Here is a 16,461-nt window from a genome sequence, read left to right on the forward strand (position 1 = left end):
GAGGAGCGTGCAAGCCTTGGCCTATATTTAGCTGCAGTGTTTTCTGAGATGCTGGAGCTTCCAGACATCAGGAGCGGAAGTGGCAATGCTCAGTGGTCCCAGTCTAGAGTCAGAGTAGCATCTCTCTGCTTAGCAACATGCCCACTGAGGCATAAGTACATGCTGGAAGGCTTCAAGTCAAGTCAAGAGGCTTTTTTTGTCATTCCATCTATGTACAAGTACACAGTGGAGTGAAATCACATTCCTCCACGAACAACACGATGCAACAAGGAACAGAAAGTACAAAGTGCAAACGTGTTAGAGAAACATGCAACAAACATGTGAACGTTTCTGTCATCTCTTCACCCATTTTGGATTTATATGTCTGTGTAATAGGTCGAATATCAGGATTTTTGTTTTTGATTATGCAGTGCATATTCTTATTCCATGGCTTATATTCCTGCTAGAACTCCACCATGGGACCCAAGTAGTTTTGCATCCATATAAATCTTTGCTTCCTCTTAAAAAGAGATCATTTCAGCACATTTAATCCAAGATTTCTTTACAAAGGAGATGTATTTTGGTCAAATTCATGACGCAAAATGCAGAATGTTTTTACAAGTTGTTTGCGAGTTATGATATATATTTAAAGGGTTTGGCCAAAAATGAAATATATATGTTTTTCCCCAAATATAGATTAGCCAAGACATGTTTGGTGTCTAAAGTTTGCTTTTGTCATTTTTATAGATAACAGCATGACAGTCAGTGTAAGACGCCACATGTTAGAAGCAAATCTATTTGACATTGCTAACCATAATTATGTGTTAAATTAGTGTTGTAGCTCCAGTGAAAACCTGAGAAACCTCAGGCACCAAATATGCCTTGGGTGACCAACTGCATTTGGAGTAAAGGGGAAATTCTGTAGATTAAGCATGTCATGATGATGATGATGATGATGATGATGATGATGACATTTTAGCTACAAATTAATTCATGAATAAAGAATGTGTTTTCTGCAATCTTTTATTGCCTCGATCCATCTGATGAAAATACATTTTATTCAAATTATGTGTGTTATGATATAAACATATGATTGGGAAAACTAACAACTGTGGACAATTATTATGATAAGCTCCGATAATTACAGTCATAGTGTTATACGTGACAGGCCTACTGGAGATTAAATCATTGGCCAAACCAGTTTAAATCCCTTGAAGTGAGAAGGGTTTTATACAGAAACATCTCTGTCTCTGTCTCTACTCAAAGTTTTCAGAACAGAATGAAAGCACCCCAGGCTCACACACATACACAACGCTTCATCCCTCCAACTACCGCGCCCTTCAGAAAATTGACTTGCAGAAAGTGTAAAAGCTTGAGTGAACTCTGATGATCCCTGTAGCACGTTCCCTACCCATAACCCCTGATGATTAATTAGACTGTGTGTAACGTTACCTGTTCTGCTACAACAATAAAGAAGCCAAGCGACAAATCACCTCATGATGATCTCCAGCCCTAGAGACCATGGGAGAGACGCTACACCGGAGAGTATTTACCACACACACCTGAGCCTTGACAGTCAGGCAGTTCTTCCACTCTGCACATCCTGTTGCACAGTCATAAGCGTTCCTCTGCCCTTCCCTGTTACATAATAGTGTAATTATGTATCGCTGAATCCAAAAAAGGAATTAACCTCAAAGAGAAAATCCATTTGAGTCAGAGACCAACAAGGTTAATGAAAACTGTCTGAATAGTATGAAACTGAAAAGACAGCAATTACCTCTTTCCAACTACAGTACTGAGTCAGAGACCATCCTACATTTATTTCATTTCTAGCTGAAATGGCCATTAAGTAAGTTGTTTAATCAATTGGTTCTTTCTGAGGAGACTAGATATAAGATGATCTCCCTTTGTACGGAGAAACTTAAAAGAAAATATGTTTAAAAAGACAACAAAAAACAACAGTTTCAAAAAATGGAGTTTCAAAAAATACAGAGAAAATGGGACTCATTAGTTTATCGTTGCTGTCCAGAGAAAAACAAGCATCAAACTTTACAGGAGAGGGCAAAAATGTTCTTTACTTTCAATGTAAGTAAATGTGACGATACTTTATTCCAGGCATTTTTGGAGCATTTCTATTGGTTCAATCTTCATGAATCTTTTACACAATGTAAATGACAGCTGCTGCACGCACATGATGTAGAAAAACAAAAATGGAAAAAAAAAATGGAGTTACATGTTTTTCTTTAGACAGCGACAAAACCCTAATGGGTAGGTGTAAAAAAAAACCTGTTCTGAATGGCCATTTTGACTGGAAATTGAATTAATGAAGGGTGGTCATTTGCACAATGCAGCCATGCACAATGGCAGTTTATACGACAAAAGACAACAGGTCAGCTCTGTGAAGCATTGTGTCCATATGGGTTCATAAGGCAGTCAGGTTGTTCAAGAGAGTATTTGTGCCACTTGGTCATTTGATCCCTGCCCCATTGATGAGGGCACAAAAATAATCTTTATCCATCTGGTGAGGCATCTTGTAAATCAAACCAGGAGACACCCAGCAATGTCTGATGACCAAATTAAAGAAATGGTGGCAGGTTACATAACAGCTGATTCATTTGCTGGAGGGTATTTACATGCACACACGTTGCCTACACAACCGACCAGAGTAAACGTAAACACACATATATAAGCACATACAAGCATGCAAAAGAAATGATTCCTAGAGGGAAAGGCTGTGCCTTTGAGGAACAGTGGGAGGAAGGAGTTTCTCAGTAGCAATCATGTTTCCTTATGCAAAATCAACATGTGTAGGAACTGCGTACTTGTGATTTACGTAGAGTGCTGGTATTCTTGCCATCTGCCATAATTAGTAGATATTTTGTTTAGCTTAGAGTTAAAAATAATTGTACAAATTTAGTGGAAATTTAATATAAACAGTGATGTAGTGCAGTACTGCGTACTAGTTTTTTAAAGTACTGAGTATGTGTGCAGCATGCACGTGCCAATCAACCCCATCCATCAGTCAGCATTAATTATAGCTGGCTATTGAATGAAGGTATCTATACCAAGATATAGATTATTTCCATTTCTATGAACTGAAATGTATATATTTTCAAAATTCTTCATTAAAGTGTGTCTATAACACATTTACTCAGGGACTCATTTTTATTTTAACATAGAGAAATCATTATCCCTAACTTAATGTCAAGAGCTCATTTTTACCTTATTATCAGCTATTTTCTATATTACTGTGACTAGTAATATCACATTGTTGGCTGTTTAAGAAGTGTTTTTTTTTTGATGTGCTGGTAAAAAGTGAATGGCTTCTATCTGTGTCATGCTCATCACATTGCCCTTTTTTCCCATAGCACCTTGCCTGGGGCTGGCAGGCATATTTTTGCAAGCTCCTCTGGCATTCATTCACCCACACGCTACATATTTAGCAGGGTTTATTTTTGTAGCCATCTGGTGGGAGCTGGTGGAAACGTTCAGAAACTCCTCTGGAATCATTATCATTGACTATTTATGGTAGCGGCGGTGGTGACTCAAGCTCACTGTAGCGACGCATGCATGTGTGTATGCGAGAGGCAGTGGCACACTGACTCTAAGAGCAACATCATCTGTGCCACTGAGGTTGCTCACATTAGCATGTATGTTGGTCTTTTACGCGTTCATGGTGTGAGACAACATCTGCTATTATATATTATAACTGACATTTCCTCTGTAAAAACATCATAATCTTTTGATATTAGGTCATTTCGGAAGCTTGTGGGGCCTTTTAGATTCTAGATAGGATTTTACATGCTGGGTCGCAGTGTGCTGGGGGTTGATGTGTCTTCATTTGAGAAGAGTACCCAGAGCTCACAGACAGCAGCGTTGGTTACACCCGAGTGACTCAGAGCCTGAGGCTGAGGGGCTATATTCTTTCTATCTCTCTCTCTCTCTCTCTCTCTCTCTCTCTCTCTCTCTCTCTCTCTCTCTCTCTCTCTCTCTCTCTCTCTCTCTCTCTCTCGCTGTCCCTTTCTTTGCTTCTCTCCCTCTCGCATCTTCCAACATCTTATACAGCCACATCCCTAACCACAAGCATCTCCAGTCAAGTGACCAGAGGCCAGTGGTGTCTGGCAGCTCTCCATGCAGGGAAACCCTCGAGCCCACAGGCATGAAGCTGAATACTCACAGTAGGGTGATCACAGCTTAAGGAAAGACACATGTGGACAGGCAACCTGTGCATAAGGTTTCTTGTTCTCTTGGTTGTTATTTTCCCCTTTAGTTTGCATACAGTTTATTATATGTTTTTTTTTTTAATTTCTAATTCAACTGCACAGAATAAACTTAAACATGACATATTTCTACAAATTCTAATACACAATTACCATTTATTTGCTGAACTTAATATGCACTTAATAAGAAACAAATAAATAAATAAATAAAATGTCCAATTAGAAATCTAGTGTAATGTCTTAATAATAATAGTAATACATTATGACTCTTTAAACCTTTAAAACTTGTTGGGCATATAATCATCAGCTATGGGATCATCAGAACAGCTGACCCAGGATCTAAAACTGAAGATAATGAAGATAGATAGATAGATAGATAGATAGATAGATAGATAGATAGATAGATAGATAGATAGATAGATAAATAGATAGATAGATAGATAGATAGATAGATAGATAGATAGATAGATAGATAGATAGATAGATAGATAGATAGATAGATTACACTTTGACTTCCAATGGGTGGACCAACTTAATTAGAATAAACGTTACTCTTGGCCTTCTAGAATTTCTAGATTTGTCACTGATTGTGCATACGAATGCCTTTCAGTGAGTTCAAAATGGAAAACAGAGCTCTTTAAGACGACCCCTTGCTGAAAGTCATTGTAAACTGCTAAAAGGAAGGTACAACTTATGTTAATGTCTGTTACAAGACTTAATAAATTAAATGTCTGTGTTTAATCCAGAACAGCCAATAATGTTCCAGTAGCAGAAATTAGCACTATTGTACAGGTTTTTCCATGTTTTTCCAGAGTTTTGACATTTCTGGCTTGGTCTGAAGGTCTAGCTCTAATAATCAGGGTTTGCCACTCAGTATAAGTAGCATTATATGAGTCAAAGAAAGATATTAGAGTGTGTGCAAGTTGCCAGTGAAATCCCTGTGCTACACATCAATAAATCTTAAGATTAATAAATTGATAATAGGCCCAAACTTTATGGCATTAAAACTCTTACATTTCTGATACTTTGTATTGTTGTGGTGGCAACATCTATAACAGGCTTGCATTTGCAGTCTAAATGGATTGAGTGCAAGTGCGTTTCCAAGAATAGACACCATGTACCAATGCTGATGCTTTTTCTGGAATAAAGTGAAAAGCAGTTTACATAATTTCAATAATCAGTAAAAGACCAACCCAAGACTGTGTTGCACAAATAATCCGTTGCTCGGCAACACTGAATCTCCTTTATCAGTTGAGACGGACTCAGATGGAGTGCAGCTGAGGGATTGTTTGGATGGAACTGCAGTGTTTGTTCACAAAATAAAGAGGGATTATTTAAATGTTCATTTGTTTTTAGAAATGAATCCCTTAAACTGCAGGATCATTATTTAGTCTTATCCTGTAACTTCAGATTACAGAGTCAGATTATTCAGTAACAAGTACAAATTAAGGGTGGGCAACATGGCAGAAATATAATATCATAATACTTGAGAACATTTTCACAATACTTGAGAAGTCTCACAATATTTAGATTTCTGAGGCTTGTGTAACGTATGGAGATATAAACTGGTAAAAATAAAATGGTATAATAGGCTGACATCCAATCAGCTACTTGTTATAATGCAGTGAATTATTAAGTAGCTACCATGACACGAGTACGGTATGGGTCAATATATGGACATTTAGAATTCAAGGGAGGTTCACACTGCATGCATCTTTTGCCTACCATGGTGCCTTTTTTCTTATTGTTTTCTATGGGAGAGATGCTTCCCATGCTATCTTTCCTTGCCTATCTGCCTGTGACCTTATGTGTACAGCGCTCTGGATGCCCCAGTTTAAAAATTCAACGCAAAGCAGTGAAGTTTCCAGCATCATAAGTGTTTTGTTTCTCTACTAACCAGTCAGATCAAAGTAATGGCAGTATTCCTAGAACTAGTGCAGCAAACACTACACAAAGAACTACAGTAGCCCATCTGTTTGACTGATAAGATCCAGCGTTCAATTACCCAGAGAGATTTGCTTTGCACACATTTAACTACACAGTAATCAACCAATTAACTTATTAGCGGAATGATAGAAACAATGTGTTATTCAACCAGGTGATGTAAGAGAAGGCTCTGACAGCAGGAGAGCTTCCATTCCACTCATGTAAAAGACACTGGACCCCCAGTGGTTGATACAGGATCACTTTTGAGCATTCTCCAGCACTGACCACCTGTCACTCTTCAGTTACAAACACCATACCCCCGTGTCTGAATGCATTTCTGAAGCGGACACAAGAGAACCTTCCGAAAACAATGTTCAAGGTCCAGTGGCACACTGAAATAACTGTCTGTCTGCTCTGTTCTACATCCTCTTTCCAGCTGTGGACTGGAGTGATAAGAAATTCTAAACATTAACATTAATAATATTACTTTAACATGCTTTATTTACATTGCCTTTATAACCAGTGTCACACTTTACCATGATTCTCTGTGTATTCCATTACCATCATCTCTGTGAAAAGTAGTGGCCGACACCTTCCAGAACAGTTTTTTTACAGTTATATTTCTTATTATTAAGAAAGTTTGTAAGCACAAAGTGAAGCTGAAGTTGCTGCTACTCTGCACAACATGTCATGCTCACTTGTTAACTACAGATTGTTAACTACTGTTCTAACGTCATGAATATTAGTTATATTAGTATAAGAATATTCTGTAGCTTTTTTTCTGTATCCTTTCATTAACATGTGTTTGTTTACTGGAATAGAAAAGATTCAGACTATTTTATGAAGTATGAAAATGTATTGCCCCACAATTATTTAATTAATTATTAATTTATTTATTAGAGACGTACTGAAAAAGTTGTCATGGAAAAATGTCCAGGGGTAACATATATTGACACAAATACCAACCTATGTAATAAAAATTAACCAGCTAAGAGGAGCTAACCTTTTTTGTTTTCCAGTGCAGGGGGTCTTTAACAGTACAGTTTCCTGAATGTGTGAGAATGTTCATCTTTGTTGTGTCACTTTAAGCTTAGCACTTACTAATCATTTACCGTACTTTAACAGTTTGGACTAAAGTTCAACATAAAGCGGATATTGTCAGTAAGCATTACTGGGAATGAATGGCTATACTTCTGTGAAAATAAAGTACCTTGAAGATGTTATGCTTCCATTTCCTTTACTGATATCTTATCTTATATTATCTGTTCTTTATCCTTTTATGATTTATTCCAGTATGTCAGGTCATTGAAAACAAATTGTCTTGGCTATTTAGAGGCCAGCCACTAAAATTCTGCATAAATACATGATTATGACATAAACAAGATCATTCTGAAGGGTTTAATGTGAAAATTGTTCTAGAGAATCTTACCGAGACAGAGTTGTTCACAATGGTGGTGATAGGAATCAGAAGATTTTAATGCCACTGAAAGCTCCCTCACAGAAAGCTATGGCATAAAATGGTAATGCACTGCCTAATGCACTTAGACATTGTTTTACAATAGTTTTATGTAAAGCTTTTGGCCTAAAACAGTTTTAAAAATATATTAGGCAGATCGATATCTAGGCAGAGGAATATGTTCTGGGAGTTGTAAGGCAAGGTCGTTCCTAAGAAAATCTTTTTGTTTGTTTTTTTTGCTTTATCAACATTCATAAAACCCAGAAGACATGGTTAAGTTCACCACTTGTTTTGGACAGCAAATAAAATTGATATATTTGTGTTATAAACATTGTGACACCTGGTTCCTATCATCACCACTGTTGGTTACTGTAGAAAGAACCCTTTGACATCAAACCACTCTGAATGACTTTGTTTATGTCTCAGTAATTTAGAAAATTGGTAGAATTCCCCTTTAATGACTTCAAAGGACAGAGGCAGCATGTACAGTTGTTAAGCAGTGTCTATACTCGTGATCATAAATTCTCAAAAATACTTTCATCGTGCCATTTCCGTGTTTGCTCAGCACAGTGAGGATCTGTTCAAAACAGGCTCAGGAGCAAATGAGAGATGATGTCCAGCCCACCAACTTACAATCAACACTAGAAAAACAGTCTGCTCAGTCGTCAGCTTAGCCTGACAACCTCAGGTGGAAACGTTTCATTGAACTGAGGGCATCTAAATATAATAGAATATGAAGCAACAGAGCAAAATGTTCCTTGGGTGAAAAATCTCACTTCCTCTGCAGCTGTGTTTACTTTCTCATCTCCAACACTGCGGCCTGCATGAAGGCGCTGAATAAGGTATATTTTTGGTCACAGCTGAGAAATGATCACCGTGAATCATGTAATCAGCTGGAGATAAAGAGGGGGTGTGGTGTCCCTCTGGCTGCGCATGTGTTTACTTGGAGGGTGGTGTCTATCTCAGAGGATTAACATTTACACCAGCCAGTGTTCTTTTCTTCACTTTTGCTACACTCATATCTGTCTTTTCTGCAAATTAGTAGGTGATATTTGCACTCTGAGGTTCTTTAGTGGTTTCTTCAGTGAAGGCAATAGTTATTATATGATAGTTATTATATTATAAATACCAACTCAGAGAACTATTTGAATGCTTAGATGTGTCTTTGCCATTCAAAAAAATTGTTCTTTTTATGTGTGCCATTCTGATTATGCTATAGTTGCTTCCACACAGTTATAATACCCAGTTATTATATTCAGCTTATTTTGTTATCTTATTCCTTTATCATATTATCATTTGTTGTTGTAGTAGTAGTTTCAATGATGAATGATAAACCTGTAGTGTATAGCATTTTATGTACAAAAATAACTTATACAATGTAGATTTGAATGTTATAAAATAGACAGCAAAATATATTTATTTTATTTTATTTTATATTACAAGTATTTTGGTGGGCGGCAGGGTGGCGCGGTGGGTAGCGCTGTTGCCTCACGGCGAGGAGGGCCCCCCTCCGCGACTCTGACGCAGAAGCATCTTTCAAAGATGTTTCAAATCAGTAATATGGTAATGTAATTGTTTAAAATAATGTTTTGTCACCTCAAAAAACACTATTTCCAAAGGTATTCACTGACCCATGCAAATCATTGGATTCAGCTGTTCCAATCACTTTCTTGGTCGCAGGTGTATAAAACCAGCGCCTAGGAATGCAGACTGCCTCTACAAACATTGGTACTGTGATAGGATGGCACCTGGGCAACAAGTCTTGTCGTGAAATTTCCTTGCTACTAAATATTCCACAGTCAACTGTCAGTGGTGTTATAACAAAGTGGAAGTGATTGGGAATGACAGCAACTCAAGCACAAAGTGCTAGGCCACATAAAATGACAGAGCAGGGTAAGCAGATGCTGAGGTCACCAACTTTCTGCAGAGTCAATCACTACAGACCTCCAAACTTCATGTGGCCTTCAGATTAACTCAAGAACAGCGTAGAGAGTTTCATGGAATGGGTTTCCATGGCCAAGCAGCTGCATCCAAGCCTTACATCACCAAGCGCAATGCGAATCGTTGAATACAGTGGTGTAAAGGGCTGCCACTGGACTCTAAAGCAGTGGAGATGTGCTCTGTAGAGTGATGAATCACGCTTCTCCATCTGGCAATCCAATAGACGAGTCTGGGTTTGGCAGTTGCCAGGAGAACAGTACTTGTCTGACTGCATTATGCCAAGTGTAAAGTTTGGTGTGGGGTTGTTTTTCAGGAGTTGGGCTCAGCCACTTAGTTCCAGTGAAAAGACTTCTTCATGCTTCAGCAGACCAAGAGATTTTGGACAATTTCATGCTCCCAACTTTGTGGGAACAGTTTGGGGATGGCCTTTTTTTGTTCCAACATGACTGCACATCAATGCACAAAGCAAGGTCCATAAAGACATGGATGAGCAAGTTAGGTGTGGAAGGACTCAACTGGGCTGCACAGAGTCCTGACCTCAAAATGACACCTTTGGGATGAATTAGAGCGGAGAATGCGAGCCAGGCCTTCTCGTCCAACATCAGTGTCTGACCTCACAAATGCGCTTCTGGAAGAACGGTCAAAAATTCCCATAAACACACTCCTAACCCTTGTGTAAAGCCTTGCCAGAAAAGTTGAAGGTGTTATAGCTGCAATGGGTGGGCCAACATCATATTAAACCCTATAGATAAAGAATGGGATGTCACTCAATTTCATATGCGTGTGAAGGCAGACGAGCGAATGTTTTTGGCAATATAGTGTATCAACACTTTTAAAATATGAATAATTATGAATAATTTACAAAAAATTCATTCTGATGCTTTTCAGCTTTTACAGTAATTTATGAATCATTTACAATGTTCATTATCCTGGACACATCTAATATTTCTTAATTTTTTCAAACACCCATGTTTTTATATATATTTGTACATGCTTTGCTGATTTTGTGAAGATTTTGATAAGTGAAAATTATTTAGCACATTTCTACATCTCTACCTCTATAAACCTAAATATGACATTTGCTGACTTTAACATACTGGGGAAAAATAAACCATTATATGTGGCTTGTGCAAAAGCTATCGCATATTTTATATGTAATGTTTGATTTTTTCCCATTCTTTAAACTCAGCAAACAGAAATTGTGCACTAAAATTTGCAGAACAATGCCATATGAATATATATATATATATATATATATATATATATATATATATATATATATATATATATATATATATTCATATGTAAATGTTTAGGCGCCTCATATATACACATAGTGTATTTCAGTGTATTGTAATAGCTGATGTGTAAATCAATGAATGAGTATTATTATAGTAATTTTATGATGTAGTCCACGTGAAGTAACATAACAAAATAAATTAGAAATCTAAATAAAAAGTCGAACAAACAAACAGAAAACATGGTACTTTACAGAGTCCAAAAGATTCTTAGTTATATTCTATAGTTATATATAGTTATTTGAAGAACATTTTAAATGTTTCTTGTCAGCACCAAAATAGGTTTCCCTACTGCCAGAGTTCATAGAACACCTTTTGGAACTTTAGAGAAGCTCTTTAGCTGAGAGTGGAAGTGTGAATTTGAGACGGATCTTGTACTTGGACTTCATTCACATATGATGGCAAAAACAAGAGGAAATATTGCTGTTAAAAGGGATCAAACCATGAGTGTTAATTAATTCAGCAGAAGTGGCTGAGATGGAGGGTCACACCCAGAATTAATTATTCAGCCAACTGTAAGTCATTGTGGAACATTTTCTCATTCTCTCGTTGCTCTTTCCTTTCCCCAAGAGATACATATTGATTTCACTCTCCTTGTAATGCAATTTAGAAACTTGCAGCTGACATCCCATCTCTACACTCAAGCAATGTGTTTAAATGTAACAGGCAGTAGAATGAGATCTTTTAAATCTTACCTTGGATGAGATCTGTGACCCTTGATGACCTCTCTTGTAGATATTAGTGACAAAGAATCTGAAGGCAGTTAATGAAGCAGTCCATCAATATCCATTGGCAGTTTCAATGCAGACTAACAGTCTGCGTGGTTTATGTTTTTTGTTCTGGCTTTGCCTCTTCAGATGTCTTGTCATGGTAAGTGTAGATATTAGGAACGGACACCAACAACATCCATACTTGCAGTCTATCCAGTGTGTGAGTGAACATCCACACACGTCTGTCCCATTGGCTGTAATTACAATGAGCTGACAACCCACAACCTTCTGTGCAGCTCAAGTCACCTGCTTACTGTTTGCTACGTCCACGGGAGATAGCTCAAGGCATCAATACAGAGTAAATGTGTGACCAAGCAACACGTAATATTGCACCGTTTAATAATTGATGGGGTTGAAAGGGTGCGGGTGTGTGTGCATGTGTTGGTTTTCATACATTTTCAGTGTAGAAATGGCCTGATGTTATAGTAAAACCAAGAAAAACAGGCTTAACCTGCATGGTTCTGACAAATCTGAAAAGCAAAGTGTTTCATTTTTAAAAGCTGGAGAAAAAAAGCCATTTATTTTTGCTTATTGATCCTGGTTTTATATATATATATATATATATATATATATATATATATATATATATATATATATATATATATATATAGAGAGAGAGAGAGAGAGAGAGAGAGAGAGAGAGACACACACATATTGCTACTTATATATATTAATATTGTATATAATATATAATATTGTATATATAATACATATGGGATGACATATAATACATATGTATGACCTCCATGTCCTAACATTGTATAAAAACAAACCTCTGTGTGGTTGTGTGTATGTGTGACTCATCATAGGAGTAAGTCACTCTGTAATGGATCTGCTTAGTGGATTACCAGTTTCAGGCACCCACCTTTTACTGTTTACAATGTTATTTTCACCACCACTCCTTTGCTAAGAGACTGTGCCTGTTTGCATATGTTAAACAGCAGTATTACCTTCCTGTCACTGCTCTAAAAGTCTGAAACAACTTCAGAACATATCAGCCTTATTAGCTAATGGAATCATGGTTTTGGGCGTGAAAACACTAGAGGTCTTCAGTGTTGGTAGCATATTCTTTTGATGGCCCTATACATTTAAAAATAAAGGTTCCTAATTGACAAACTGTAATTGATCTTAAAAAAATCATCAATGCTAAGTGGAACCACAACTGACTGACAAATGATAAATTTCCTTCATTGACAAAAGACAACTGGGCCACTGACTAATTAACTAAAACTAACATTAAATCTATTCATACACAGTGTTAGTTTTACATGTGAGTTCACTGGCTTTCACCAACATCTTTACATTGTAAAGGAGGAGCAGACATTTCACTGGTTAAAAAAATAAAGCTCATACCGTTTGTGGGAATGCTCATAGTGCTCAACTTTCCATGTGTTCAAAGAGAAAGTAAATAGGACACCTTTTGGAGCCCTATGAGACTCTTCAAAAGAAGAGCTGGTCACCTTGTTGGTAAAGTCCCAAGCGGGAACATCTCCACCCCCATCCTCACTGTAGACGCATGCACATGTGCAGTAGCTAGAACAACCCAAAATAACATGTTTTTAGTGTGTTATATGAGTTAAAGACTGCGTGATTTTTGCATTTATAGGTTTATAGGTCTCTGTGGGTTCATCTCCTGGCCTGGGCTTCTGGAGCTATGGCCCCGAATACTTTTTAACCCAAGCCTGTGTGCACATCCATCTTATCATCCATGGTTTCATTCAGTGGTGCATTCACCCACACCTCAAATTCAATTGAAAGATCTGATTGTCTGTTAGTAGACATTAGAGAGGGTATGTGGTAAAAAGATGGTTGATGTGTGAAGAGATGTGAAGATAACAATGACCTTATTGGGAAAACATCTCTTTTTTCTATTACAAGCAGTGCTTTCGCTTGTCTTTTCATGTTTTTTTATGATTTTGTTTAAAAGAGACATTCCTGAGAGATTTGTGGATGTCTAGATCTTCACATTAAATTAAAAAAATTTAGAAACATTGAGGAAGATATACAAAATCATTCCTACAGTATAGTGGGTTTTACAGATCTGTTCATGCCTAGCCCGCACCCCTTGGTCTCTCCTCAGTCAAAGAGGTTGGAGTATGAGTGCAAATAACTGCCTTAACTGTGGATGCAGTTGCAGTTGATCAAGTGCATTAGTTTGCTGTTTGCAGTAAAAACATTTTTACCAAGTAAGTGAGCTGCAGCTTCTGTCACTGATCACAAAATCACAAAGGTGTCACGCTGCCCGCCCAGCTGAAATGGAGATTTTAATTGGCTCTGTGGAGTTTGACTCTGTCTGTTTGTGTCTATAGGCCAGGGGTCTGTGCTGTTTAGGGACTGAAGATCTGTTATCAATGTAAACATGGTGAACTCAAACAAATATTGGTGGGCCATCAACCCAGTTCTTTGAAAAGTGGTGAGTCACATGTCTGCTTGCCCCCATGGTTTCAGTGATCATGCTTGGATATACAGTTTTAGAAAACATTTTAAGGGCAGGATCTTTACATGAGGTGGATGTCCTTCACATTCACTGTTCACACAACTCAGTTACATAAATGTCTTTTTTATGAACCATTGAAAGGTTCTTTATTGAACCAAAAGTACTGACATTGCTCAAAATAACCCTTTTTGGGACCCTTATTTTCAAGAGTGTTTAAAAATGAAAGATTAAAAAAGTCAGAATAACTGGTGCTACAGTTGAAAACAACCACCTGATAGCTTGTCTGGCATTGTGCCACCTTTTCTCACTCTCTAACACTTAATATAGGTATATTGTAGTGACCATGCCTTTTATTTTGGCAGCTGCTGATAGCATTGCCATTGACAACCACTGGCGACTGCTGCTGGTCACTGCTTATCACTGAAGCCATGAAACAGTCTATGCAGCTATCCCATATTGTTGTTTTCAGCTTCCCACAGGCTGTCATGTCCTACTTCATCATCCTTGCTATCAGGCACGGGTATGTTTTAACTGGTCAGCCTTTGAACAATGGACATTGATTAGTGAGTGGCATGAAAACTTTGATGTCTTTCCAGTCCTGTTGCTTTTGTGAAAGAAGTAGAATCATTTTATACTGTTTTATACTTTAATACCCCAGATCTGACTGATGGAACAAAAGACCAAAAACCATTGTTAAAGCATTTGAAGCACCTGATTGAAATCATTGCATCTTTTCACTGTGGACCCTAAAGAAGACCATTAGCATACTTTAAAGAAATAAAAAGCCCAATATGGTCAATACATGTGTAATCACAAAAGACTTCCCAAACATTCTCAGGCCAAAGTTGCCTTTATGCTCAAAGAAACATACATACCACAAAATTTTGCAATATGTAGTTAAAACTTACTAAAGAATGATCTCTGACAGTTTACAGCAAAAGTTCTGACCTGAATTTGTACCTTTTTTCATCAGTGGTGTGCCTGGACCAGTTATTGAGAGGGGCCTAGTTGAGCACAGGATCTGACTGGGGGTTATGGAGTTAATCTGACTTTTATTACTTAAACATGTTTGGTTATAGAACAAAACATCTTTATAGAATTTAATAGAAACAATACAAATCTATACAAAGTTATAAGTACGATATTTTATTTTATGTATTGGGAGGTTGAGATGTGACAGTACTGTGCTAGTGAGTTTTAGGCTCTTAAGCATTTTTCTAAAAACAAGTTATCTTGGAAATAAGTGTTTTTTTGTAAAACCACTATATGACATTAGGATTCATACAAATAAACACAGTTTCATTAAAAAGTTATTTTTACTTTTTACAAAAATTCTTTCAAAAAAGTATTTCATATATTGTGAACTGATTAGAGGAACATAGGTTTGGTTCCAGATTATTCCTCAATGACATCACATAGATTTGTTCAAGTGCACCACAAGTGCACATTCCTTAATATAATGAAGGACTGATTAAACCAGGTATTGGATGGGTTCTCATAAGAGGGATTTAGTAATGTTTAAGTGATCGCACTGACATACATAAAATCACTACTGATTGTGTTATTGTTGTTTGTATTTACAGTAATATTAGTGTATTTTCAGCAAATTCTGAGCAAGTGTTTTTTTCTGACTTCTACAACTCAGAGAAACAGCTGTTTTAAACATCATTTTTTAGGTTGTCAAAAAGTTTTACACAGTACTGTATTTATTTAGTTAACCAACAAAATGGCATTTTATGTTCGAGAGTTAAATTTTAGGACTCAACCAGGGTGCAGTGGGTGTAGTCTTTGATTTCTAGCTGTACAAGTCTGTCATCTAGCACTTGTCGCAAACATCATGCCGCTAAAAGCTCCTGGATTATTTTCATTCTCAGCCTCAGAAAAATGTTTTGGTGGCACTTCTGGTAGATGTAACTGAATCACTAGTATACTACAATCACTAGTATAATACAATCACTAGTATAATACAATTTTTGAAAAAAAGGCAACTATCCAGGTTTGACAGCCTAGCAACCAATCAGCTACTAGATTCAGAGGTGGTGGCCAGTCAGATTTCTCTTGACATGCCACAGACTTATCTTAATGCAAAGCCACACCCATTTTTTAAAGCCTTCATATCTCAGATACAAATCATAGAAGCCTACTATTTTACACACTATACACTCAGCGGAATGACATTATATTTTGCTTAGTCATGAGCTGTATTCTGGTGAATGTACCAGAACACAGGTACATTTACCAGAATTCAGTCTTAAAGTATTAAACATACTTCAAGTTCAGTAGCACATCTGGTCATCCAGTGGCAGATCCAGAAATGGCTGTAAGGTTGAATGAAAATAAGCGGCACTTCATCGCACTCATTAATTTGCATGACACTTTCCCTGACTTGCACTCCAAGAAAAACAGTAAAAGTCCAGGAGGAGGTGACTGGTAA

General features: G+C 37.2%; 1 protein-coding gene across 1 annotated transcript in view; it reads right to left on the reverse strand.

Moving 5' to 3' along the window:
* Positions 1–11,816, reverse strand: part of dyrk2 (dual-specificity tyrosine-(Y)-phosphorylation regulated kinase 2) — a 28,387-nt gene extending 16,571 nt beyond the window's left edge. The window contains exon 1 of the mRNA XM_017716863.2: positions 11,516–11,816. The gene's annotated coding sequence lies outside the window, so the exon portion shown is untranslated. The remainder of the gene's footprint in view (positions 1–11,515) is intronic.
* Positions 11,817–16,461: the final 4,645 nt, after the last annotated feature.

Source organism: Pygocentrus nattereri, chromosome 1 (genome assembly GCF_015220715.1).
Source record: "Pygocentrus nattereri isolate fPygNat1 chromosome 1, fPygNat1.pri, whole genome shotgun sequence".
In the NCBI taxonomy this organism is placed as follows: Eukaryota; Metazoa; Chordata; class Actinopteri; order Characiformes; family Serrasalmidae; genus Pygocentrus; species Pygocentrus nattereri.